A 23,958-nucleotide genomic window follows, 5' to 3' on the forward strand; every position below is an offset into this window, starting at 1 on the left:
TCCGAATGTGTAGCTACGGAGCCACACACGTCTCCTGACACGCATTTGCAAATCAGCACACGCATTTGCGAGTCGTCCGCGGCAGGACTGTAGCAAACGTCACCTGTAAGAACACAGCCAATCAAAAGGTCCCGTTTTTACAGGTCGCCCATCTCCGGATTTTTGTCCGCATTTAACCATGTGTATGTGCCAACAAATCATTGTACACATTTGCTGATATTTGTCATATATCTGTGACTTCAATCATGCATTGTAGATTGTTGTGACACATTTGTGACTGTGGTTATAGTTTCAGATTCTTGTTACGTATTTTTGGATTGAAGTATTTGCCACAATAAAGACCACATGTATAAAATGCAAAATTTTGGAGGGAATTCTCGCTTACGGCCATACTACCCTGAGAACGCCCAGGTGTGGTTGGTTGAGTGATTGCAGGTGTGCCTGATTGTCACTCTGCGTGAGTGTGCAGAGGTGACAGTCAGAGCTCTATGCTCCTGGCTTATGTCTTTTTTTGTGGCAAATCTTGGTTAATCTTTTCTGAATTTTTGGGAGTTTTTGTTTAGCTTTTTTTTTTTCTCCTCCCAGCCTCCGTGCTGTGGAGGGGGTATCTTTTGTTTCTTCTCCCCATCCCCCCCCTTCTTTCTCCCGGATCCAGGTTCAATGGACTCATTAGGACAAACCATGGAGCAGTCATTGAATCGAGTGCCTGATGGCATGCTGGCGGCGACCAAGAGACAAGGTTTGAACAGCGATGGAATGGTGAGCAATGTTGTGACTGAGAGCATAATTTTTGATAAAGACCTCACGGTATTTCTGGACATAGACAATGGTGATGAGATCACTCCTTTATGGTTAATTAGGGGAATTAAGGAAGTGTGTGGGCAGATTAAGGCCTGTCGGAGGATTTCCTCTGACAAATTTGAAATAACAGTTAGCTCTATTCAAGCGAAGAAGAAGCTACTTGATGGCTTCCGGATGGGCGCGGCGCGGATACATGGTCGGGAGATAACAACCGACGAAATGGTCGTATCCTTTCTACACCTGCCGGCATATATTGAAGACTCCGAAATATATGATAAACTTCAGTCCTGGGGCGTATCGGCGACCTCCAATGTACGGAGGAAAATGTGGCCGGGCACCGATGTAGCTGACGGGACCCGCTTTGTTAAAGTGAGATTTACTGACACTATAAAATCTTTACCATATTCTGCTCGCTTCATCACTGCCTCAGGGCCTGAATATTTCAGGGTGATCCATGATCGACAGGTCAAAGTGTGTAGAGGTTGCCTGTCCCCGGAACATGTGTACAGGGATTGTCCGGAATTCTTGTGCCGGAAATGTGGCAAGCAGGGGCATTATGCCAGAGAATGTAATGAGACTCACCTTCGTCGTTGTGGTGTGTGCAGACAATACCCTGTCCTTTGTGTTTGTGGCGAGGATATTTCTGTGGCCGCACCGATAGAAATGGAAGACAGTCCCACTATCGCAAAGCCGGTTGTCCGCCTGCCAGAAACAAACCTTTCAAAAGCTCACCTGTTTGAGAATAGTGAGATGAGCTCTGATACAGTGCTGTGTGGGACAAGGGTGCCTGTAGTGGAGGGAGTTATAGGTCAAAATCCTAGCTCTACTCACGAACGAGGCGGGGGGGGTGCGCATCGCCCTACCCCTGATCCCATGTCGACCGGGGCCGAACCTTTGAAGGGGGTGAGTGTTGGGCAGATTCCACTCTCTGCCCCTGAGAGGGGGGGGACAACTATGGAAAGTTGTATCCCTAGGCCGGGGAAGAAACAACATCCAGAAAGGATCAGCAGTATCAATTTTTCCCTGCCGACCTCCCTAAATGCCTCGTGCACCGGCGATACGGGAGAGAGCGAGATATCTGCGGTGGGGAGGAATGTTGGTCAGCCTGAAGGCTTATCATTGCCCCAAATGTGGCCACAATGCCACATGGCAGAAGCCCCCTTACCGGTCGACAAGTGTCATGACAGTTGTAAATTGTCTGATGACAAAATGGAACACAGCACAGCGGAACTCAAAAAGAGGCAATCTGAAGGCTTGAGAAAAGGAAGATCGAAGAAGTCTAAGTGAGAAGCCTCTTCCCCTCCTATCTTTAAAATGACTGTACTCCTTGTGTCAGCTAATGCCTGCGGGCTGCGGAGCAACCTCAAAATTGACAACATTATACATAACACAAAGTGGGATGTTCTTTGTCTGCAAGAGACCTGGTGGAGCCAAGAGCATGTTGACAAGATTCGTCGCATGGTACGTGGCTCTGTACATGTAGCCCTCGGCTCCCCCAGGTCTTGTGGCGTAGCAATCCTGTCTAGGACCTGTGCACTGGGCCACCCCAACCTGGTGCATGCTGATCCGGGGGGCAGATTTATAGTGGTAGACTTTAATGGCTCATTGCCTCTCCGACTCATCAACCTCCATGCACCAAACCTGGAGCTAAAAAGACGAGACTTTTTCTTACATGCGTTTTCTTTTGTCAACAATAGAACAATCATGACTGGCGACTTCAATGTCGCCCTGAGTAAATTGGATATTAGTGTCAACAACACCTACAAAAATGATGTCAGCAGAAATTGTCTACTGAACTTGATCAACAACAACAATATGTTAGAAATCTGGAGAACCCTAAACCTCAGGGGGAGGGCTTTCTCGCGCAAACAAATAGTACTGGGCACGCTTAAACAATCGCGCATTGATTTGTGCTTAGCGTCTGCTTCCCTTGCGCAGAGACTGGACAATCCCAAGTACACATGGTCTGGACAGAGTGATCACGCGCTACTGTCGTTTGATCTATGTCTATACAAAAGCAGGCGGACCGGTGGTCTCTGGGTCTTCAATAATTCGCTTCTAGAAGATGAGAGCTTTATTTCAAAAGTAAACTCTTTTCTTGATGGGATAAAGGAGGAGTCCAAGTATGTAGACAGGGTCACAGACTGGTGGGAAAGTGTCAAACTACGTTTAAAAAAATTGTCAATTAATCATTGTAGAGCTAAGTCTTGGGTGGAAAAATTAGAGGAGAACACTGTGAGAGACCAATTGCTGAAAATAACTCTATCTGCGGCGATAACACGTGGGCCTGTGGACCCGTTATTTTTCTCGCTGCAACATAAACTCGAGCTGCTTGAAGCAAAGAAGTGTAGAGGGGCAGCCCTGAGGGCCAAAGCTCAAAATGCTGTAGAGGGCGAGCGATCAACAGCGTACTTTTTGGGACTGGAAAAAAATAAACAAGGAAAAGCATATATATCTAAATTGTGGTCTCACAAATCTCACGCGATGGTCACGGACATTGATGACATTTTAGAAGAGGTCGAATTTTTCTATACTGATCTCTTCAAATTCCGACAACCGTTGACAGATCATGCCACCGAGGCCATAGCCGCCTTAAACCGTGCACTGAGTGTGGACGATAAAGACATGTGCGACAACTCAATGTCCGAATTCGAAATCACAAAGGCAATCCAAGATCTAAATAATAAAAAAAGCCCAGGTTGCGATGGTCTAACGGCTGAGTTCTTTAAGGCTTTTATGAAAAAGCTGTCACCTATCTTGCTCAATTTGTTTCATCACATGGAAAAAAAAGATCTGGTCCCTTCATCATTTTGCGAAGGTACCGTTACGTTAATACACAAGAAAGGTGCGTCTGAACAATTGAGCAACTATAGACCGATTAGTCTTTTGAACACTGACTATAAAATCTTAGCCAAAGTTTTAGCAGCTCGTCTCAAAAAAGTAATAGGTACCATCATCTCCGAAACGCAGTCATATAGCATTCCGACAAGGGATATTTCAGACACTATTTTAAGTATAAAGTATTTAACTAAACACATGGCTGCCTCGTGCGGAATTCATGTCAGCCTCGATTTCGAAAAAGCCTTTGATAGGGTGGAGCACTCTTTTTTATGGAAGGTGCTTGACAAATTTGGATTTGGGTCTTCCTTTACAAATTGGATAAAACGTCTGTATGCAAACGCAGCCAGTAAAATCAAAGTGAACGGACTACTGACAGGACCTGTTAAATTGGGAAGGTCAGTGAGACAGGGGTGCCCCCTGTCCTCACTACTCTTTAGCCTTGTTGTAGAACCACTTGCGGCCCTCCTCAAACAAAATAACAGCATAAAAGGCATTTGGACACCAAGTGGACGCGAAGTTAAGATTCTACAGTATGCGGACGATACAAACCTGTTTGTCAGAGACGTGGAGAGTCTAAGTGTAGCTCTCAACGAGCTCAACATTTTCTGCCAAGCCTCGGGTGCAAAAGTCAATTTTGATAAGTCCACCATGGCCGTTTTTGGTACCACCAGCGCTGTGCCAAAGACCTGGGGTTTTAAAGAGGCCACACTCAGCCAAAAAATCCTTGGTGTTTGGATTGGGGAGAACACTTCTCGTTGTGATGAACAGCAATGGGAAACAGTTTTACCACAAGTAAAATCCACTTTAGATATGTGGAAATTCAGGAATTTAACTCTGAAAGGGAAAATATTGGTCATCAATAACCTGTGTATTTCAAAATTAATTCACTCACTGACTGTCACTCACATGTCCGCGAATGTTTTAAATAGATTAAATTTAACTTTTAATTATTTCATGTGGAAGAGGGAAAGAGGTTTCATTGGGCACTATACCTTGATCGGTGATGTCCAAGCAGGTGGCTTAAATTTGACAGACATTGGCACAAAAAAGGCTGCACTACGCTTGAAGCTGCTCAGAAAGTTTTTAAATCCTGCCTTCTCAGCTCCCTGGAAGGATTTTCTTCTGCCAATTTTAGAGGGTCTAGGCTGCTACGGCGTCTTCAATCTCTGCCAGATGTTGCCTCGCACGATGTTCCCCCCTCTGGACCCCTTCGAAAAAGAAATCTTAGAGGCGTGGTGGGCATTGCGGCCATGGGTTAGGACAGAGCCAATGTCACTCCATCAACTGCAGAACATTCCACTTAGGTTCAACCCCGATCTCCTGGGCGGTGAGCCAGGGAGTGGGGAAAGGATGTTAAGTGGGGTTTTAGAAAGTGCACACATCAGAACAATGGGTGATTTATTAGACCAGAAAGGGAATTTTAACATTGAACGCATTCGCACCTTGTTTCGCTTCCACAAAGTTCCCTTTCGAAGGGCCACTGTGTTGCGCTCAGTGGGAAAAATCAGAGACTCCGTGCATTGCCACTGGGGGCACCTTCTGGGGCGGATGTCACAGAGTGAAGACACCACCACTGAGTCAGAGTTAAATTATGTGCTGACCTTTGGGGCTCGACCGACTAGACTGGCAGAGTGCACAACAAAACTACTCTATCATGTGTTGCTAACCAAAATACTTAAAAAGCCAACAGCAGAAAACGCGTGGCGTCAGGCATATCCCACCCTGGCTCCCTCGTCCATCTGGGCTGACATGTTTAACTGGTGTACTCCACCCAAGGTAAGTAACACTGATTTTAAAATAAGACACAGGATAATCTTTCCATGTACAACGCTGCATGCTTTTCTACCAAGTGCCTATGACAGGACATGTCCAGTGTGCGGAGAGGAACCGGAGGATTTTCACCATCTCATTCTCCAATGCCGAGTCGTGCGACATTTCAGATCCAGACTAGAAGATCTCATTGCCAGGAGGCTGGGGGTGAAACTCCCCTCGCCGGTAGTCGGTGGTGGCGGTGACCAGAATTCCTGGCTTCTCCTGTTCGGTATCATCCCTTCACCATTGAAAGGCCTGAATGTCAAAGCCCTCAAGCTGCTCTTGGCCATAGCACGTCATTCCATCGTCATCACAAGAAACATCCACCTGCATGAAAAAAGGAAAGGCGATCACTGGTCCATCTTCAAATCGTTGGTCATCTCCCATCTCACCCATCTTCAGGAACATCGACCCCAACGTTTTCAAGACGACTTGGCAGTAAACAACGGACTAGTAACTTTCTCTGCTGACAACAGTCTGGACTTTCATTTTTAAAATGCATCCTTGGTTACGACTGTCTATCGTTGGACATCCCTACTGATGTTTGTTCACGAATGTTTGAATCTTGAGTCAAACCTCTATTTGTACAGATGTTTTTATTACAATAATAAAAAAAAAAAAAAAGAACGCCCGATCTCGTCTGATCTCGGAAGCTAAGCAGGGTCGGGCCTGGTTAGTACTTGGATGGGAGACCGCCTGGGAATACCAGGTGCTGTAAGCTTTTGCACCGCAAAAAATAAATAAATAAAAATAACTTTGACAAATGTAAGCAAGTATGCGAGCTGCTTTTTTATAAATTTCCACATATTCGCCTGACAGGCTGAGAGCACAAAATGCCAACATTCAGCGTCCTCTGCCTTTGGGTGTTGCTACAGTCTCGCCGTGGACGACTCGCAAATGCGTGTGGCAATTTGCAAATGCGTGTCTGGAGACTTGACTGTGGCTCCGGAGCCACACATTGACCAAAAGGGTACCCTCGGAGTCTACAGGTGTAGCAGACATATGACCCGATGCAGTCCGGTTGGGTTGGTGCAGTGAGTGTTTACTAAATAAAAAGTTAATGAATCAATTTTAAAAAATGGTGTTTACTGAATGCAATAAAGGGAAGTATAGTTAATGTGGCAATTAGCAGGTGTGGAGAAGCTTCATTCATTTTTTTTAGCTTCACTGGTTATATCCTTGGTTCTTATTTTATTAGTTCCACTTTATTCTTCCATTTATTCCAATTTAATTTAAATAATGTCAAATAAATGGTACATGACCATGGGTGGATAGCAGTGAACGCCCCCCCAAGTTATTGGTGTATATATTGGTGGTACGGGGCTGGTATAATATTAGTGCCCCCATGTGGTCCGAATGTGTAGCTACGGAGCCACACACGTCTCCTGACACGCATTTGCAAATCAGCACACGCATTTGCGAGTCGTCCGCGGCAGGACTGTAGCAAACGTCACCTGTAAGAACACAGCCAATCAAAAGGTCCCGTTTTTACAGGTCGCCCATCTACGGATTTTTGTCCGCATTTAACCATGTGTATGTGCCAACAAATCATTGTACACATTTGCTGATATTTGTCATATATCTGTGACTTCAATCATGCATTGTAGATTGTTGTGACACATTTGTGACTGTGGTTATAGTTTCAGATTCTTGTTACGTATTTTTGGATTGAAGTATTTGCCACAATAAAGACCTCATGTATAAAATGCAAAATTTTGGAGGGAATTCTCGCTTACGGCCATACTACCCTGAGAACGCCCGATCTCGTCCGATCTCGGAAGCTAAGCAGGGTCGGGCCTGGTTAGTACTTGGATGGGAGACCGCCTGGGAATACCAGGTGCTGTAAGCTTTTGCACCGCAAAAAATAAATAAATAAAAATAACTTTGACAAATGTAAGCAAGTATGCGAGCTGCTTTTTTATAAATTTCCACATATTCGCCTGACAGGCTGAGAGCACAAAATGCCAACATTCAGCGTCCTCTGCCTTTGGGTGTTGCTACAGTCTCGCCGTGGACGACTCGCAAATGCGTGTGGCAATTTGCAAATGCGTGTCTGGAGACTTGACTGTGGCTCCGGAGCCACACATTGACCAAAAGGGTACCCTCGGAGTCTACAGGTGTAGCAGACATATGACCCGATGCAGTCCGGTTGGGTTGGTGCAGTGAGTGTTTACTAAATAAAAAGTTAATGAATCAATTTTAAAAAATGGTGTTTACTGAATGCAATAAAGGGAAGTATAGTTAATGTGGCAATTAGCAGGTGTGGAGAAGCTTCATTCATTTTTTTTAGCTTCACTGGTTATATCATTGGTTCTTATTTTATTAGTTCCACTTTATTCTTCCATTTATTCCAATTTAATTTAAATAATGTCAAATAAATGGTACATGACCATGGGTGGATAGCAGTGAACGCCCCCCCAAGTTATTGGTGTATATATTGGTGGTACGGGGCTGGTATAATATTAGTGCCCCCATGTGGTCCGAATGTGTAGCTACGGAGCCACACACGTCTCCTGACACGCATTTGCAAATCAGCACACGCATTTGCGAGTCGTCCGCGGCAGGACTGTAGCAAACGTCACCTGTAAGAACACAGCCAATCAAAAGGTCCCGTTTTTACAGGTCGCCCATCTCCGGATTTTTGTCCGCATTTAACCATGTGTATGTGCCAACAAATCATTGTACACATTTGCTGATATTTGTCATATATCTGTGACTTCAATCATGCATTGTAGATTGTTGTGACACATTTGTGACTGTGGTTATAGTTTCAGATTCTTGTTACGTATTTTTGGATTGAAGTATTTGCCACAATAAAGACCACATGTATAAAATGCAAAATTTTGGAGGGAATTCTCGCTTACGGCCATACTACCCTGAGAACGCCCGATCTCGTCCGATCTCGGAAGCTAAGCAGGGTCGGGCCTGGTTAGTACTTGGATGGGAGACCGCCTGGGAATACCAGGTGCTGTAAGCTTTTGCACCGCAAAAAATAAATAAATAAAAATAACTTTGACAAATGTAAGCAAGTATGCGAGCTGCTTTTTTATAAATTTCCACATATTCGCCTGACAGGCTGAGAGCACAAAATGCCAACATTCAGCGTCCTCTGCCTTTGGGTGTTGCTACAGTCTCGCCGTGGACGACTCGCAAATGCGTGTGGCAATTTGCAAATGCGTGTCTGGAGACTTGACTGTGGCTCCGGAGCCACACATTGACCAAAAGGGTACCCTCGGAGTCTACAGGTGTAGCAGACATATGACCCGATGCAGTCCGGTTGGGTTGGTGCAGTGAGTGTTTACTAAATAAAAAGTTAATGAATCAATTTTAAAAAATGGTGTTTACTGAATGCAATAAAGGGAAGTATAGTTAATGTGGCAATTAGCAGGTGTGGAGAAGCTTCATTCATTTTTTTTAGCTTCACTGGTTATATCATTGGTTCTTATTTTATTAGTTCCACTTTATTCTTCCATTTATTCCAATTTAATTTAAATAATGTCAAATAAATGGTACATGACCATGGGTGGATAGCAGTGAACGCCCCCCCAAGTTATTGGTGTATATATTGGTGGTACGGGGCTGGTATAATATTAGTGCCCCCATGTGGTCCGAATGTGTAGCTACGGAGCCACACACGTCTCCTGACACGCATTTGCAAATCAGCACACGCATTTGCGAGTCGTCCGCGGCAGGACTGTAGCAAACGTCACCTGTAAGAACACAGCCAATCAAAAGGTCCCGTTTTTACAGGTCGCCCATCTCCGGATTTTTGTCCGCATTTAACCATGTGTATGTGCCAACAAATCATTGTACACATTTGCTGATATTTGTCATATATCTGTGACTTCAATCATGCATTGTAGATTGTTGTGACACATTTGTGACTGTGGTTATAGTTTCAGATTCTTGTTACGTATTTTTGGATTGAAGTATTTGCCACAATAAAGACCACATGTATAAAATGCAAAATTTTGGAGGGAATTCTCGCTTACGGCCATACTACCCTGAGAACGCCCGATCTCGTCCGATCTCGGAAGCTAAGCAGGGTCGGGCCTGGTTAGTACTTGGATGGGAGACCGCCTGGGAATACCAGGTGCTGTAAGCTTTTGCACCGCAAAAAATAAATAAATAAAAATAACTTTGACAAATGTAAGCAAGTATGCGAGCTGCTTTTTTATAAATTTCCACATAGTCGCCTGACAGGCTGAGAGCACAAAATGCCAACATTCAGCGTCCTCTGCCTTTGGGTGTTGCTACAGTCTCGCCGTGGACGACTCGCAAATGCGTGTGGCAATTTGCAAATGCGTGTCTGGAGACTTGACTGTGGCTCCGGAGCCACACATTGACCAAAAGGGTACCCTCGGAGTCTACAGGTGTAGCAGACATATGACCCGATGCAGTCCGGTTGGGTTGGTGCAGTGAGTGTTTACTAAATAAAAAGTTAATGAATCAATTTTAAAAAATGGTGTTTACTGAATGCAATAAAGGGAAGTATAGTTAATGTGGCAATTAGCAGGTGTGGAGAAGCTTCATTCATTTTTTTTAGCTTCACTGGTTATATCCTTGGTTCTTATTTTATTAGTTCCACTTTATTCTTCCATTTATTCCAATTTAATTTAAATAATGTCAAATAAATGGTACATGACCATGGGTGGATAGCAGTGAACGCCCCCCCAAGTTATTGGTGTATATATTGGTGGTACGGGGCTGGTATAATATTAGTGCCCCCATGTGGTCCGAATGTGTAGCTACGGAGCCACACACGTCTCCTGACACGCATTTGCAAATCAGCACACGCATTTGCGAGTCGTCCGCGGCAGGACTGTAGCAAACGTCACCTGTAAGAACACAGCCAATCAAAAGGTCCCGTTTTTACAGGTCGCCCATCTCCGGATTTTTGTCCGCATTTAACCATGTGTATGTGCCAACAAATCATTGTACACATTTGCTGATATTTGTCATATATCTGTGACTTCAATCATGCATTGTAGATTGTTGTGACACATTTGTGACTGTGGTTATAGTTTCAGATTCTTGTTACGTATTTTTGGATTGAAGTATTTGCCACAATAAAGACCACATGTATAAAATGCAAAATTTTGGAGGGAATTCTCGCTTACGGCCATACTACCCTGAGAACGCCCGATCTCGTCCGATCTCGGAAGCTAAGCAGGGTCGGGCCTGGTTAGTACTTGGATGGGAGACCGCCTGGGAATACCAGGTGCTGTAAGCTTTTGCACCGCAAAAAATAAATAAATAAAAATAACTTTGACAAATGTAAGCAAGTATGCGAGCTGCTTTTTTATAAATTTCCACATAGTCGCCTGACAGGCTGAGAGCACAAAATGCCAACATTCAGCGTCCTCTGCCTTTGGGTGTTGCTACAGTCTCGCCGTGGACGACTCGCAAATGCGTGTGGCAATTTGCAAATGCGTGTCTGGAGACTTGACTGTGGCTCCGGAGCCACACATTGACCAAAAGGGTACCCTCGGAGTCTACAGGTGTAGCAGACATATGACCCGATGCAGTCCGGTTGGGTTGGTGCAGTGAGTGTTTACTAAATAAAAAGTTAATGAATCAATTTTAAAAAAATGGTGTTTACTGAATGCAATAAAGGGAAGTATAGTTAATGTGGCAATTAGCAGGTGTGGAGAAGCTTCATTCATTTTTTTTTAGCTTCACTGGTTATATCATTGGTTCTTATTTTATTAGTTCCACTTTATTCTTCCATTTATTCCAATTTAATTTAAATAATGTCAAATAAATGGTACATGACCATGGGTGGATAGCAGTGAACGCCCCCCCAAGTTATTGGTGTATATATTGGTGGTACGGGGCTGGTAAAATATTAGTGCCCCCATGTGGTCCGAATGTGTAGCTACGGAGCCACACACGTCTCCTGACACGCATTTGCAAATCAGCACACGCATTTGCGAGTCGTCCGCGGCAGGACTGTAGCAAACGTCACCTGTAAGAACACAGCCAATCAAAAGGTCCCGTTTTTACAGGTCGCCCATCTACGGATTTTTGTCCGCATTTAACCATGTGTATGTGCCAACAAATCATTGTACACATTTGCTGATATTTGTCATATATCTGTGACTTCAATCATGCATTGTAGATTGTTGTGACACATTTGTGACTGTGGTTATAGTTTCAGATTCTTGTTACGTATTTTTGGATTGAAGTATTTGCCACAATAAAGACCTCATGTATAAAATGCAAAATTTTGGAGGGAATTCTCGCTTACGGCCATACTACCCTGAGAACGCCCGATCTCGTCCGATCTCGGAAGCTAAGCAGGGTCGGGCCTGGTTAGTACTTGGATGGGAGACCGCCTGGGAATACCAGGTGCTGTAATCTTTTGCACCGCAAAAAATAAATAAATAAAAATAACTTTGACAAATGTAAGCAAGTATGCGAGCTGCTTTTTTATAAATTTCCACATATTCGCCTGACAGGCTGAGAGCACAAAATGCCAACATTCAGCGTCCTCTGCCTTTGGGTGTTGCTACAGTCTCGCCGTGGACGACTCGCAAATGCGTGTGGCAATTTGCAAATGCGTGTCTGGAGACTTGACTGTGGCTCCGGAGCCACACATTGACCAAAAGGGTACCCTCGGAGTCTACAGGTGTAGCAGACATATGACCCGATGCAGTCCGGTTGGGTTGGTGCAGTGAGTGTTTACTAAATAAAAAGTTAATGAATCAATTTTAAAAAATGGTGTTTACTGAATGCAATAAAGGGAAGTATAGTTAATGTGGCAATTAGCAGGTGTGGAGAAGCTTCATTCATTTTTTTTAGCTTCACTGGTTATATCATTGGTTCTTATTTTATTAGTTCCACTTTATTCTTCCATTTATTCCAATTTAATTTAAATAATGTCAAATAAATGGTACATGACCATGGGTGGATAGCAGTGAACGCCCCCCCAAGTTATTGGTGTATATATTGGTGGTACGGGGCTGGTATAATATTAGTGCCCCCATGTGGTCCGAATGTGTAGCTACGGAGCCACACACGTCTCCTGACACGCATTTGCAAATCAGCACACGCATTTGCGAGTCGTCCGCGGCAGGACTGTAGCAAACGTCACCTGTAAGAACACAGCCAATCAAAAGGTCCCGTTTTTACAGGTCGCCCATCTCCGGATTTTTGTCCGCATTTAACCATGTGTATGTGCCAACAAATCATTGTACACATTTGCTGATATTTGTCATATATCTGTGACTTCAATCATGCATTGTAGATTGTTGTGACACATTTGTGACTGTGGTTATAGTTTCAGATTCTTGTTACGTATTTTTGGATTGAAGTATTTGCCACAATAAAGACCACATGTATAAAATGCAAAATTTTGGAGGGAATTCTCGCTTACGGCCATACTACCCTGAGAACGCCCGATCTCGTCCGATCTCGGAAGCTAAGCAGGGTCGGGCCTGGTTAGTACTTGGATGGGAGACCGCCTGGGAATACCAGGTGCTGTAAGCTTTTGCACCGCAAAAAATAAATAAATAAAAATAACTTTGACAAATGTAAGCAAGTATGCGAGCTGCTTTTTTATAAATTTCCACATAGTCGCCTGACAGGCTGAGAGCACAAAATGCCAACATTCAGCGTCCTCTGCCTTTGGGTGTTGCTACAGTCTCGCCGTGGACGACTCGCAAATGCGTGTGGCAATTTGCAAATGCGTGTCTGGAGACTTGACTGTGGCTCCGGAGCCACACATTGACCAAAAGGGTACCCTCGGAGTCTACAGGTGTAGCAGACATATGACCCGATGCAGTCCGGTTGGGTTGGTGCAGTGAGTGTTTACTAAATAAAAAGTTAATGAATCAATTTTAAAAAAATGGTGTTTACTGAATGCAATAAAGGGAAGTATAGTTAATGTGGCAATTAGCAGGTGTGGAGAAGCTTCATTCATTTTTTTTTAGCTTCACTGGTTATATCATTGGTTCTTATTTTATTAGTTCCACTTTATTCTTCCATTTATTCCAATTTAATTTAAATAATGTCAAATAAATGGTACATGACCATGGGTGGATAGCAGTGAACGCCCCCCCAAGTTATTGGTGTATATATTGGTGGTACGTGGCTGGTATAATATTAGTGCCCCCATGTGGTCCGAATGTGTAGCTACGGAGCCACACACGTCTCCTGACACGCATTTGCAAATCAGCACACGCATTTGCGAGTCGTCCGCGGCAGGACTGTAGCAAACGTCACCTGTAAGAACACAGCCAATCAAAAGGTCCCGTTTTTACAGGTCGCCCATCTCCGGATTTTTGTCCGCATTTAACCATGTGTATGTGCCAACAAATCATTGTACACATTTGCTGATATTTGTCATATATCTGTGACTTCAATCATGCATTGTAGATTGTTGTGACACATTTGTGACTGTGGTTATAGTTTCAGATTCTTGTTACGTATTTTTGGATTGAAGTATTTGCCACAATAAAGACCACATGTATAAAATGCAAAATTTTGGAGGGAATTCTCGCTTACGGCCATACTACCCTGAGAACGCCCAGGTGTGGTTGGTTGAGTGATTGCAGGTGTGCCTGATTGTCACTCTGCGTGAGTGTGCAGAGGTGACAGTCAGAGCTCTATGCTCCTGGCTTATGTCTTTTTTTGTGGCAAATCTTGGTTAATCTTTTCTGAATTTTTGGGAGTTTTTGTTTAGCTTTTTTTTTTCTCCTCCCAGCCTCCGTGCTGTGGAGGGGGTATCTTTTGTTTCTTCTCCCCATCCCCCCCCTTCTTTCTCCCGGATCCAGGTTCAATGGACTCATTAGGACAAACCATGGAGCAGTCATTGAATCGAGTGCCTGATGGCATGCTGGCGGCGACCAAGAGACAAGGTTTGAACAGCGATGGAATGGTGAGCAATGTTGTGACTGAGAGCATAATTTTTGATAAAGACCTCACGGTATTTCTGGACATAGACAATGGTGATGAGATCACTCCTTTATGGTTAATTAGGGGAATTAAGGAAGTGTGTGGGCAGATTAAGGCCTGTCGGAGGATTTCCTCTGACAAATTTGAAATAACAGTTAGCTCTATTCAAGCGAAGAAGAAGCTACTTGATGGCTTCCGGATGGGCGCGGCGCGGATACATGGTCGGGAGATAACAACCGACGAAATGGTCGTATCCTTTCTACACCTGCCGGCATATATTGAAGACTCCGAAATATATGATAAACTTCAGTCCTGGGGCGTATCGGCGACCTCCAATGTACGGAGGAAAATGTGGCCGGGCACCGATGTAGCTGACGGGACCCGCTTTGTTAAAGTGAGATTTACTGACACTATAAAATCTTTACCATATTCTGCTCGCTTCATCACTGCCTCAGGGCCTGAATATTTCAGGGTGATCCATGATCGACAGGTCAAAGTGTGTAGAGGTTGCCTGTCCCCGGAACATGTGTACAGGGATTGTCCGGAATTCTTGTGCCGGAAATGTGGCAAGCAGGGGCATTATGCCAGAGAATGTAATGAGACTCACCTTCGTCGTTGTGGTGTGTGCAGACAATACCCTGTCCTTTGTGTTTGTGGCGAGGATATTTCTGTGGCCGCACCGATAGAAATGGAAGACAGTCCCACTATCGCAAAGCCGGTTGTCCGCCTGCCAGAAACAAACCTTTCAAAAGCTCACCTGTTTGAGAATAGTGAGATGAGCTCTGATACAGTGCTGTGTGGGACAAGGGTGCCTGTAGTGGAGGGAGTTATAGGTCAAAATCCTAGCTCTACTCACGAACGAGGCGGGGGGGGTGCGCATCGCCCTACCCCTGATCCCATGTCGACCGGGGCCGAACCTTTGAAGGGGGTGAGTGTTGGGCAGATTCCACTCTCTGCCCCTGAGAGGGGGGGGACAACTATGGAAAGTTGTATCCCTAGGCCGGGGAAGAAACAACATCCAGAAAGGATCAGCAGTATCAATTTTTCCCTGCCGACCTCCCTAAATGCCTCGTGCACCGGCGATACGGGAGAGAGCGAGATATCTGCGGTGGGGAGGAATGTTGGTCAGCCTGAAGGCTTATCATTGCCCCAAATGTGGCCACAATGCCACATGGCAGAAGCCCCCTTACCGGTCGACAAGTGTCATGACAGTTGTAAATTGTCTGATGACAAAATGGAACACAGCACAGCGGAACTCAAAAAGAGGCAATCTGAAGGCTTGAGAAAAGGAAGATCGAAGAAGTCTAAGTGAGAAGCCTCTTCCCCTCCTATCTTTAAAATGACTGTACTCCTTGTGTCAGCTAATGCCTGCGGGCTGCGGAGCAACCTCAAAATTGACAACATTATACATAACACAAAGTGGGATGTTCTTTGTCTGCAAGAGACCTGGTGGAGCCAAGAGCATGTTGACAAGATTCGTCGCATGGTACGTGGCTCTGTACATGTAGCCCTCGGCTCCCCCAGGTCTTGTGGCGTAGCAATCCTGTCTAGGACCTGTGCACTGGGCCACCCCAACCTGGTGCATGCTGATCCGGGGGGCAGATTTATAGTGGTAGACTTTAATGGCTCATTGCCTCTCCGACTCATCAACCTCCATGCACCAAACCTGGAGCTAAAAAGACGAGACTTTTTCTTACATGCGTTTTCTTTTGTCAACAATAGAACAATCATGACTGGCGACTTCAATGTCGCCCTGAGTAAATTGGATATTAGTGTCAACAACACCTACAAAAATGATGTCAGCAGAAATTGTCTACTGAACTTGATCAACAACAACAATATGTTAGAAATCTGGAGAACCCTAAACCTCAGGGGGAGGGCTTTCTCGCGCAAACAAATAGTACTGGGCACGCTTAAACAATCGCGCATTGATTTGTGCTTAGCGTCTGCTTCCCTTGCGCAGAGACTGGACAATCCCAAGTACACATGGTCTGGACAGAGTGATCACGCGCTACTGTCGTTTGATCTATGTCTATACAAAAGCAGGCGGACCGGTGGTCTCTGGGTCTTCAATAATTCGCTTCTAGAAGATGAGAGCTTTATTTCAAAAGTAAACTCTTTTCTTGATGGGATAAAGGAGGAGTCCAAGTATGTAGACAGGGTCACAGACTGGTGGGAAAGTGTCAAACTACGTTTAAAAAAATTGTCAATTAATCATTGTAGAGCTAAGTCTTGGGTGGAAAAATTAGAGGAGAACACTGTGAGAGACCAATTGCTGAAAATAACTCTATCTGCGGCGATAACACGTGGGCCTGTGGACCCGTTATTTTTCTCGCTGCAACATAAACTCGAGCTGCTTGAAGCAAAGAAGTGTAGAGGGGCAGCCCTGAGGGCCAAAGCTCAAAATGCTGTAGAGGGCGAGCGATCAACAGCGTACTTTTTGGGACTGGAAAAAAATAAACAAGGAAAAGCATATATATCTAAATTGTGGTCTCACAAATCTCACGCGATGGTCACGGACATTGATGACATTTTAGAAGAGGTCGAATTTTTCTATACTGATCTCTTCAAATTCCGACAACCGTTGACAGATCATGCCACCGAGGCCATAGCCGCCTTAAACCGTGCACTGAGTGTGGACGATAAAGACATGTGCGACAACTCAATGTCCGAATTCGAAATCACAAAGGCAATCCAAGATCTAAATAATAAAAAAAGCCCAGGTTGCGATGGTCTAACGGCTGAGTTCTTTAAGGCTTTTATGAAAAAGCTGTCACCTATCTTGCTCAATTTGTTTCATCACATGGAAAAAAAAGATCTGGTCCCTTCATCATTTTGCGAAGGTACCGTTACGTTAATACACAAGAAAGGTGCGTCTGAACAATTGAGCAACTATAGACCGATTAGTCTTTTGAACACTGACTATAAAATCTTAGCCAAAGTTTTAGCAGCTCGTCTCAAAAAAGTAATAGGTACCATCATCTCCGAAACGCAGTCATATAGCATTCCGACAAGGGATATTTCAGACACTATTTTAAGTATAAAGTATTTAACTAAACACATGGCTGCCTCGTGCGGAATTCATGTCAGCCTCGATTTCGAAAAAGCCTTTGATAGGGTGGAGCACTCTTTTTTATGGAAGGTGCTTGACAAATTTGGATTTGGGTCTTCCTTTACAAATTGGATAAAACGTCTGTATGCAAACGCAGCCAGTAAAATCAAAGTGAACGGACTACTGACAGGACCTGTTAAATTGGGAAGGTCAGTGAGACAGGGGTGCCCCCTGTCCTCACTACTCTTTAGCCTTGTTGTAGAACCACTTGCGGCCCTCCTCAAACAAAATAACAGCATAAAAGGCATTTGGACACCAAGTGGACGCGAAGTTAAGATTCTACAGTATGCGGACGATACAAACCTGTTTGTCAGAGACGTGGAGAGTCTAAGTGTAGCTCTCAACGAGCTCAACATTTTCTGCCAAGCCTCGGGTGCAAAAGTCAATTTTGATAAGTCCACCATGGCCGTTTTTGGTACCACCAGCGCTGTGCCAAAGACCTGGGGTTTTAAAGAGGCCACACTCAGCCAAAAAATCCTTGGTGTTTGGATTGGGGAGAACACTTCTCGTTGTGATGAACAGCAATGGGAAACAGTTTTACCACAAGTAAAATCCACTTTAGATATGTGGAAATTCAGGAATTTAACTCTGAAAGGGAAAATATTGGTCATCAATAACCTGTGTATTTCAAAATTAATTCACTCACTGACTGTCACTCACATGTCCGCGAATGTTTTAAATAGATTAAATTTAACTTTTAATTATTTCATGTGGAAGAGGGAAAGAGGTTTCATTGGGCACTATACCTTGATCGGTGATGTCCAAGCAGGTGGCTTAAATTTGACAGACATTGGCACAAAAAAGGCTGCACTACGCTTGAAGCTGCTCAGAAAGTTTTTAAATCCTGCCTTCTCAGCTCCCTGGAAGGATTTTCTTCTGCCAATTTTAGAGGGTCTAGGCTGCTACGGCGTCTTCAATCTCTGCCAGATGTTGCCTCGCACGATGTTCCCCCCTCTGGACCCCTTCGAAAAAGAAATCTTAGAGGCGTGGTGGGCATTGCGGCCATGGGTTAGGACAGAGCCAATGTCACTCCATCAACTGCAGAACATTCCACTTAGGTTCAACCCCGATCTCCTGGGCGGTGAGCCAGGGAGTGGGGAAAGGATGTTAAGTGGGGTTTTAGAAAGTGCACACATCAGAACAATGGGTGATTTATTAGACCAGAAAGGGAATTTTAACATTGAACGCATTCGCACCTTGTTTCGCTTCCACAAAGTTCCCTTTCGAAGGGCCACTGTGTTGCGCTCAGTGGGAAAAATCAGAGACTCCGTGCATTGCCACTGGGGGCACCTTCTGGGGCGGATGTCACAGAGTGAAGACACCACCACTGAGTCAGAGTTAAATTATGTGCTGACCTTTGGGGCTCGACCGACTAGACTGGCAGAGTGCACAACAAAACTACTCTATCATGTGTTGCTAACCAAAATACTTAAAAAGCCAACAGCAGAAAACGCGTGGCGTCAGGCATATCCCACCCTGGCTCCCTCGTCCATCTGGGCTGACATGTTTAACTGGTGTACTCCACCCAAGGTAAGTAACACTGATTTTAAAATAAGACACAGGATAATCTTTCCATGTACAACGCTGCATGCTTTTCTACCAAGTGCCTATGACAGGACATGTCCAGTGTGCGGAGAGGAACCGGAGGATTTTCACCATCTCATTCTCCAATGCCGAGTCGTGCGACATTTCAGATCCAGACTAGAAGATCTCATTGCCAGGAGGCTGGGGGTGAAACTCCCCTCGCCGGTAGTCGGTGGTGGCGGTGACCAGAATTCCTGGCTTCTCCTGTTCGGTATCATCCCTTCACCATTGAAAGGCCTGAATGTCAAAGCCCTCAAGCTGCTCTTGGCCATAGCACGTCATTCCATCGTCATCACAAGAAACATCCACCTGCATGAAAAAAGGAAAGGCGATCACTGGTCCATCTTCAAATCGTTGGTCATCTCCCATCTCACCCATCTTCAGGAACATCGACCCCAACGTTTTCAAGACGACTTGGCAGTAAACAACGGACTAGTAACTTTCTCTGCTGACAACAGTCTGGACTTTCATTTTTAAAATGCATCCTTGGTTACGACTGTCTATCGTTGGACATCCCTACTGATGTTTGTTCACGAATGTTTGAATCTTGAGTCAAACCTCTATTTGTACAGATGTTTTTATTACAATAATAAAAAAAAAAAAAAAGAACGCCCGATCTCGTCTGATCTCGGAAGCTAAGCAGGGTCGGGCCTGGTTAGTACTTGGATGGGAGACCGCCTGGGAATACCAGGTGCTGTAAGCTTTTGCACCGCAAAAAATAAATAAATAAAAATAACTTTGACAAATGTAAGCAAGTATGCGAGCTGCTTTTTTATAAATTTCCACATATTCGCCTGACAGGCTGAGAGCACAAAATGCCAACATTCAGCGTCCTCTGCCTTTGGGTGTTGCTACAGTCTCGCCGTGGACGACTCGCAAATGCGTGTGGCAATTTGCAAATGCGTGTCTGGAGACTTGACTGTGGCTCCGGAGCCACACATTGACCAAAAGGGTACCCTCGGAGTCTACAGGTGTAGCAGACATATGACCCGATGCAGTCCGGTTGGGTTGGTGCAGTGAGTGTTTACTAAATAAAAAGTTAATGAATCAATTTTAAAAAATGGTGTTTACTGAATGCAATAAAGGGAAGTATAGTTAATGTGGCAATTAGCAGGTGTGGAGAAGCTTCATTCATTTTTTTTAGCTTCACTGGTTATATCCTTGGTTCTTATTTTATTAGTTCCACTTTATTCTTCCATTTATTCCAATTTAATTTAAATAATGTCAAATAAATGGTACATGACCATGGGTGGATAGCAGTGAACGCCCCCCCAAGTTATTGGTGTATATATTGGTGGTACGGGGCTGGTATAATATTAGTGCCCCCATGTGGTCCGAATGTGTAGCTACGGAGCCACACACGTCTCCTGACACGCATTTGCAAATCAGCACACGCATTTGCGAGTCGTCCGCGGCAGGACTGTAGCAAACGTCACCTGTAAGAACACAGCCAATCAAAAGGTCCCGTTTTTACAGGTCGCCCATCTACGGATTTTTGTCCGCATTTAACCATGTGTATGTGCCAACAAATCATTGTACACATTTGCTGATATTTGTCATATATCTGTGACTTCAATCATGCATTGTAGATTGTTGTGACACATTTGTGACTGTGGTTATAGTTTCAGATTCTTGTTACGTATTTTTGGATTGAAGTATTTGCCACAATAAAGACCTCATGTATAAAATGCAAAATTTTGGAGGGAATTCTCGCTTACGGCCATACTACCCTGAGAACGCCCGATCTCGTCCGATCTCGGAAGCTAAGCAGGGTCGGGCCTGGTTAGTACTTGGATGGGAGACCGCCTGGGAATACCAGGTGCTGTAAGCTTTTGCACCGCAAAAAATAAATAAATAAAAATAACTTTGACAAATGTAAGCAAGTATGCGAGCTGCTTTTTTATAAATTTCCACATATTCGCCTGACAGGCTGAGAGCACAAAATGCCAACATTCAGCGTCCTCTGCCTTTGGGTGTTGCTACAGTCTCGCCGTGGACGACTCGCAAATGCGTGTGGCAATTTGCAAATGCGTGTCTGGAGACTTGACTGTGGCTCCGGAGCCACACATTGACCAAAAGGGTACCCTCGGAGTCTACAGGTGTAGCAGACATATGACCCGATGCAGTCCGGTTGGGTTGGTGCAGTGAGTGTTTACTAAATAAAAAGTTAATGAATCAATTTTAAAAAATGGTGTTTACTGAATGCAATAAAGGGAAGTATAGTTAATGTGGCAATTAGCAGGTGTGGAGAAGCTTCATTCATTTTTTTTAGCTTCACTGGTTATATCATTGGTTCTTATTTTATTAGTTCCACTTTATTCTTCCATTTATTCCAATTTAATTTAAATAATGTCAAATAAATGGTACATGACCATGGGTGGATAGCAGTGAACGCCCCCCCAAGTTATTGGTGTATATATTGGTGGTACGGGGCTGGTATAATATTAGTGCCCCCATGTGGTCCGAATGTGTAGCTACGGAGCCACACACGTCTCCTGACACGCATTTGCAAATCAGCACACGCATTTGCGAGTCGTCCGCGGCAGGACTGTAGCAAACGTCACCTGTAAGAACACAGCCAATCAAAAGGTCCCGTTTTTACAGGTCGCCCATCTACGGATTTTTGTCCGCATTTAACCATGTGTATGTGCCAACAAATCATTGTACACATTTGCTGATATTTGTCATATATCTGTGACTTCAATCATGCATTGTAGATTGTTGTGACACATTTGTGACTGTGGTTATAGTTTCAGATTCTTGTTACGTATTTTTGGATTGAAGTATTTGCCACAATAAAGACCACATGTATAAAATGCAAAATTCTGGAGGGAATTCTCGCTTACGGCCATACTACCCTGAGAACGCCCGATCTCGTCCGATCTCGGAAGCTAAGCAGGGTCGGGCCTGGTTAGTACTTGGATGGGAGACCGCCTGGGAATACCAGGTGCTGTAAGCTTTTGCACCGCAAAAAATAAATAAATAAAAATAACTTTGACAAATGTAAGCAAGTATGCGAGCTGCTTTTTTATAAATTTCCACATATTCGCCTGACAGGCTGAGAGCACAAAATGCCAACATTCAGCGTCCTCTGCCTTTGGGTGTTGCTACAGTCTCGCCGTGGACGACTCGCAAATGCGTGTGGCAATTTGCAAATGCGTGTCTGGAGACTTGACTGTGGCTCCGGAGCCACACATTGACCAAAAGGGTACCCTCGGAGTCTACAGGTGTAGCAGACATATGACCCGATGCAGTCCGGTTGGGTTGGTGCAGTGAGTGTTTACTAAATAAAAAGTTAATGAATCAATTTTAAAAAATGGTGTTTACTGAATGCAATAAAGGGAAGTATAGTTAATGTGGCAATTAGCAGGTGTGGAGAAGCTTCATTCATTTTTTTTAGCTTCACTGGTTATATCATTGGTTCTTATTTTATTAGTTCCACTTTATTCTTCCATTTATTCCAATTTAATTTAAATAATGTCAAATAAATGGTACATGACCATGGGTGGATAGCAGTGAACGCCCCCCCAAGTTATTGGTGTATATATTGGTGGTACGAGGCTGGTATAATATTAGTGCCCCCATGTGGTCCGAATGTGTAGCTACGGAGCCACACACACGTCTCCTGACACGCATTTGCAAATCAGCACACGCATTTGCGAGTCGTCCGCGGCAGGACTGTAGCAAACGTCACCTGTAAGAACACAGCCAATCAAAAGGTCCCGTTTTTACAGGTCGCCCATCTACGGATTTTTGTCCGCATTTAACCATGTGTATGTGCCAACAAATCATTGTACACATTTGCTGATATTTGTCATATATCTGTGACTTCAATCATGCATTGTAGATTGTTGTGACACATTTGTGACTGTGGTTATAGTTTCAGATTCTTGTTACGTATTTTTGGATTGAAGTATTTGCCACAATAAAGACCACATGTATAAAATGCAAAATTTTGGAGGGAATTCTCGCTTACGGCCATACTACCCTGAGAACGCCCGATCTCGTCCGATCGCGGAAGCTAAGCAGGGTCGGGCCTGGTTAGTACTTGGATGGGAGACCGCCTGGGAATACCAGGTGCTGTAACCTTTTGCACCGCAAAAAATAAATAAATAAAAATAACTTTGACAAATGTAAGCAAGTATGCGAGCTGCTTTTTTTATAAATTTCCACATATTCGCCTGACAGGCTGAGAGCACAAAATGCCAACATTCAGCGTCCTCTGCCTTTGGGTGTTGCTACAGTCTCGCCGTGGACGACTCGCAAATGCGTGTGGCAATTTGCAAATGCGTGTCTGGAGACTTGACTGTGGCTCCGGAGCCACACATTGACCAAAAGGGTACCCTCGGAGTCTACAGGTGTAGCAGACATATGACCCGATGCAGTCCGGTTGGGTTGGTGCAGTGAGTGTTTACTAAATAAAAAGTTAATGAATCAATTTTAAAAAATGGTGTTTACTGAATGCAATAAAGGGAAGTATAGTTAATGTGGCAATTAGCAGGTGTGGAGAAGCTTCATTCATTTTTTTTAGCTTCACTGGTTATATCATTGGTTCTTATTTTATTAGTTCCACTTTATTCTTCCATTTATTCCAATTTAATTTAAATAATGTCAAATAAATGGTACATGACCATGGGTGGATAGCAGTGAACGCCCCCCCAAGTTATTGGTGTATATATTGGTGGTACGGGGCTGGTATAATATTAGTGCCCCCATGTGGTCCGAATGTGTAGCTACGGAGCCACACACGTCTCCTGACACGCATTTGCAAATCAGCACACGCATTTGCGAGTCGTCCGCGGCAGGACTGTAGCAAACGTCACCTGTAAGAACACAGCCAATCAAAAGGTCCCGTTTTTACAGGTCGCCCATCTACGGATTTTTGTCCGCATTTAACCATGTGTATGTGC

The 23,958-nt window shown here is 44.3% G+C and overlaps 9 non-coding genes across 9 annotated transcripts; all 9 read left to right on the top strand.

The window, feature by feature from the left end:
- The first annotated feature begins 7,184 nt into the window (after positions 1-7,184).
- LOC148336678 (5S ribosomal RNA) lies at positions 7,185-7,303 on the top strand. Its single transcript, XR_015843396.1, has one exon. It is a non-coding gene; the product is annotated as a 5S ribosomal RNA (ribosomal RNA).
- A 1,009-nt stretch (positions 7,304-8,312) lies between these two features.
- LOC148336679 (5S ribosomal RNA) lies at positions 8,313-8,431 on the top strand. Its single transcript, XR_015843397.1, has one exon. It is a non-coding gene; the product is annotated as a 5S ribosomal RNA (ribosomal RNA).
- A 1,009-nt stretch (positions 8,432-9,440) lies between these two features.
- Positions 9,441-9,559, top strand: LOC148336680 (5S ribosomal RNA). The gene has a single exon (XR_015843398.1). It is a non-coding gene; the product is annotated as a 5S ribosomal RNA (ribosomal RNA).
- A 1,009-nt stretch (positions 9,560-10,568) lies between these two features.
- LOC148336681 (5S ribosomal RNA) lies at positions 10,569-10,687 on the top strand. Its single transcript, XR_015843399.1, has one exon. It is a non-coding gene; the product is annotated as a 5S ribosomal RNA (ribosomal RNA).
- Positions 10,688-11,698: 1,011 nt separating this feature from the next.
- LOC148336682 (5S ribosomal RNA) lies at positions 11,699-11,817 on the top strand. The gene has a single exon (XR_015843449.1). It is a non-coding gene; the product is annotated as a 5S ribosomal RNA (ribosomal RNA).
- Positions 11,818-12,826: 1,009 nt separating this feature from the next.
- Positions 12,827-12,945, top strand: LOC148336683 (5S ribosomal RNA). Its single transcript, XR_015843401.1, has one exon. It is a non-coding gene; the product is annotated as a 5S ribosomal RNA (ribosomal RNA).
- A 7,815-nt stretch (positions 12,946-20,760) lies between these two features.
- LOC148336684 (5S ribosomal RNA) lies at positions 20,761-20,879 on the top strand. The gene has a single exon (XR_015843402.1). It is a non-coding gene; the product is annotated as a 5S ribosomal RNA (ribosomal RNA).
- Positions 20,880-21,888: 1,009 nt separating this feature from the next.
- Positions 21,889-22,007, top strand: LOC148336685 (5S ribosomal RNA). The gene has a single exon (XR_015843403.1). It is a non-coding gene; the product is annotated as a 5S ribosomal RNA (ribosomal RNA).
- Positions 22,008-23,018: 1,011 nt separating this feature from the next.
- Positions 23,019-23,137, top strand: LOC148336686 (5S ribosomal RNA). Its single transcript, XR_015843491.1, has one exon. It is a non-coding gene; the product is annotated as a 5S ribosomal RNA (ribosomal RNA).
- The last annotated feature ends 821 nt before the right edge of the window (positions 23,138-23,958 follow it).

This window comes from Idiotropiscis lumnitzeri, chromosome 5 (genome assembly GCF_059441095.1).
Source record: "Idiotropiscis lumnitzeri isolate Australia: NSW breed Sydney's pygmy pipehorse chromosome 5, RoL_Ilum_1.0, whole genome shotgun sequence".
Taxonomy (NCBI): Eukaryota; Metazoa; Chordata; class Actinopteri; order Syngnathiformes; family Syngnathidae; genus Idiotropiscis; species Idiotropiscis lumnitzeri.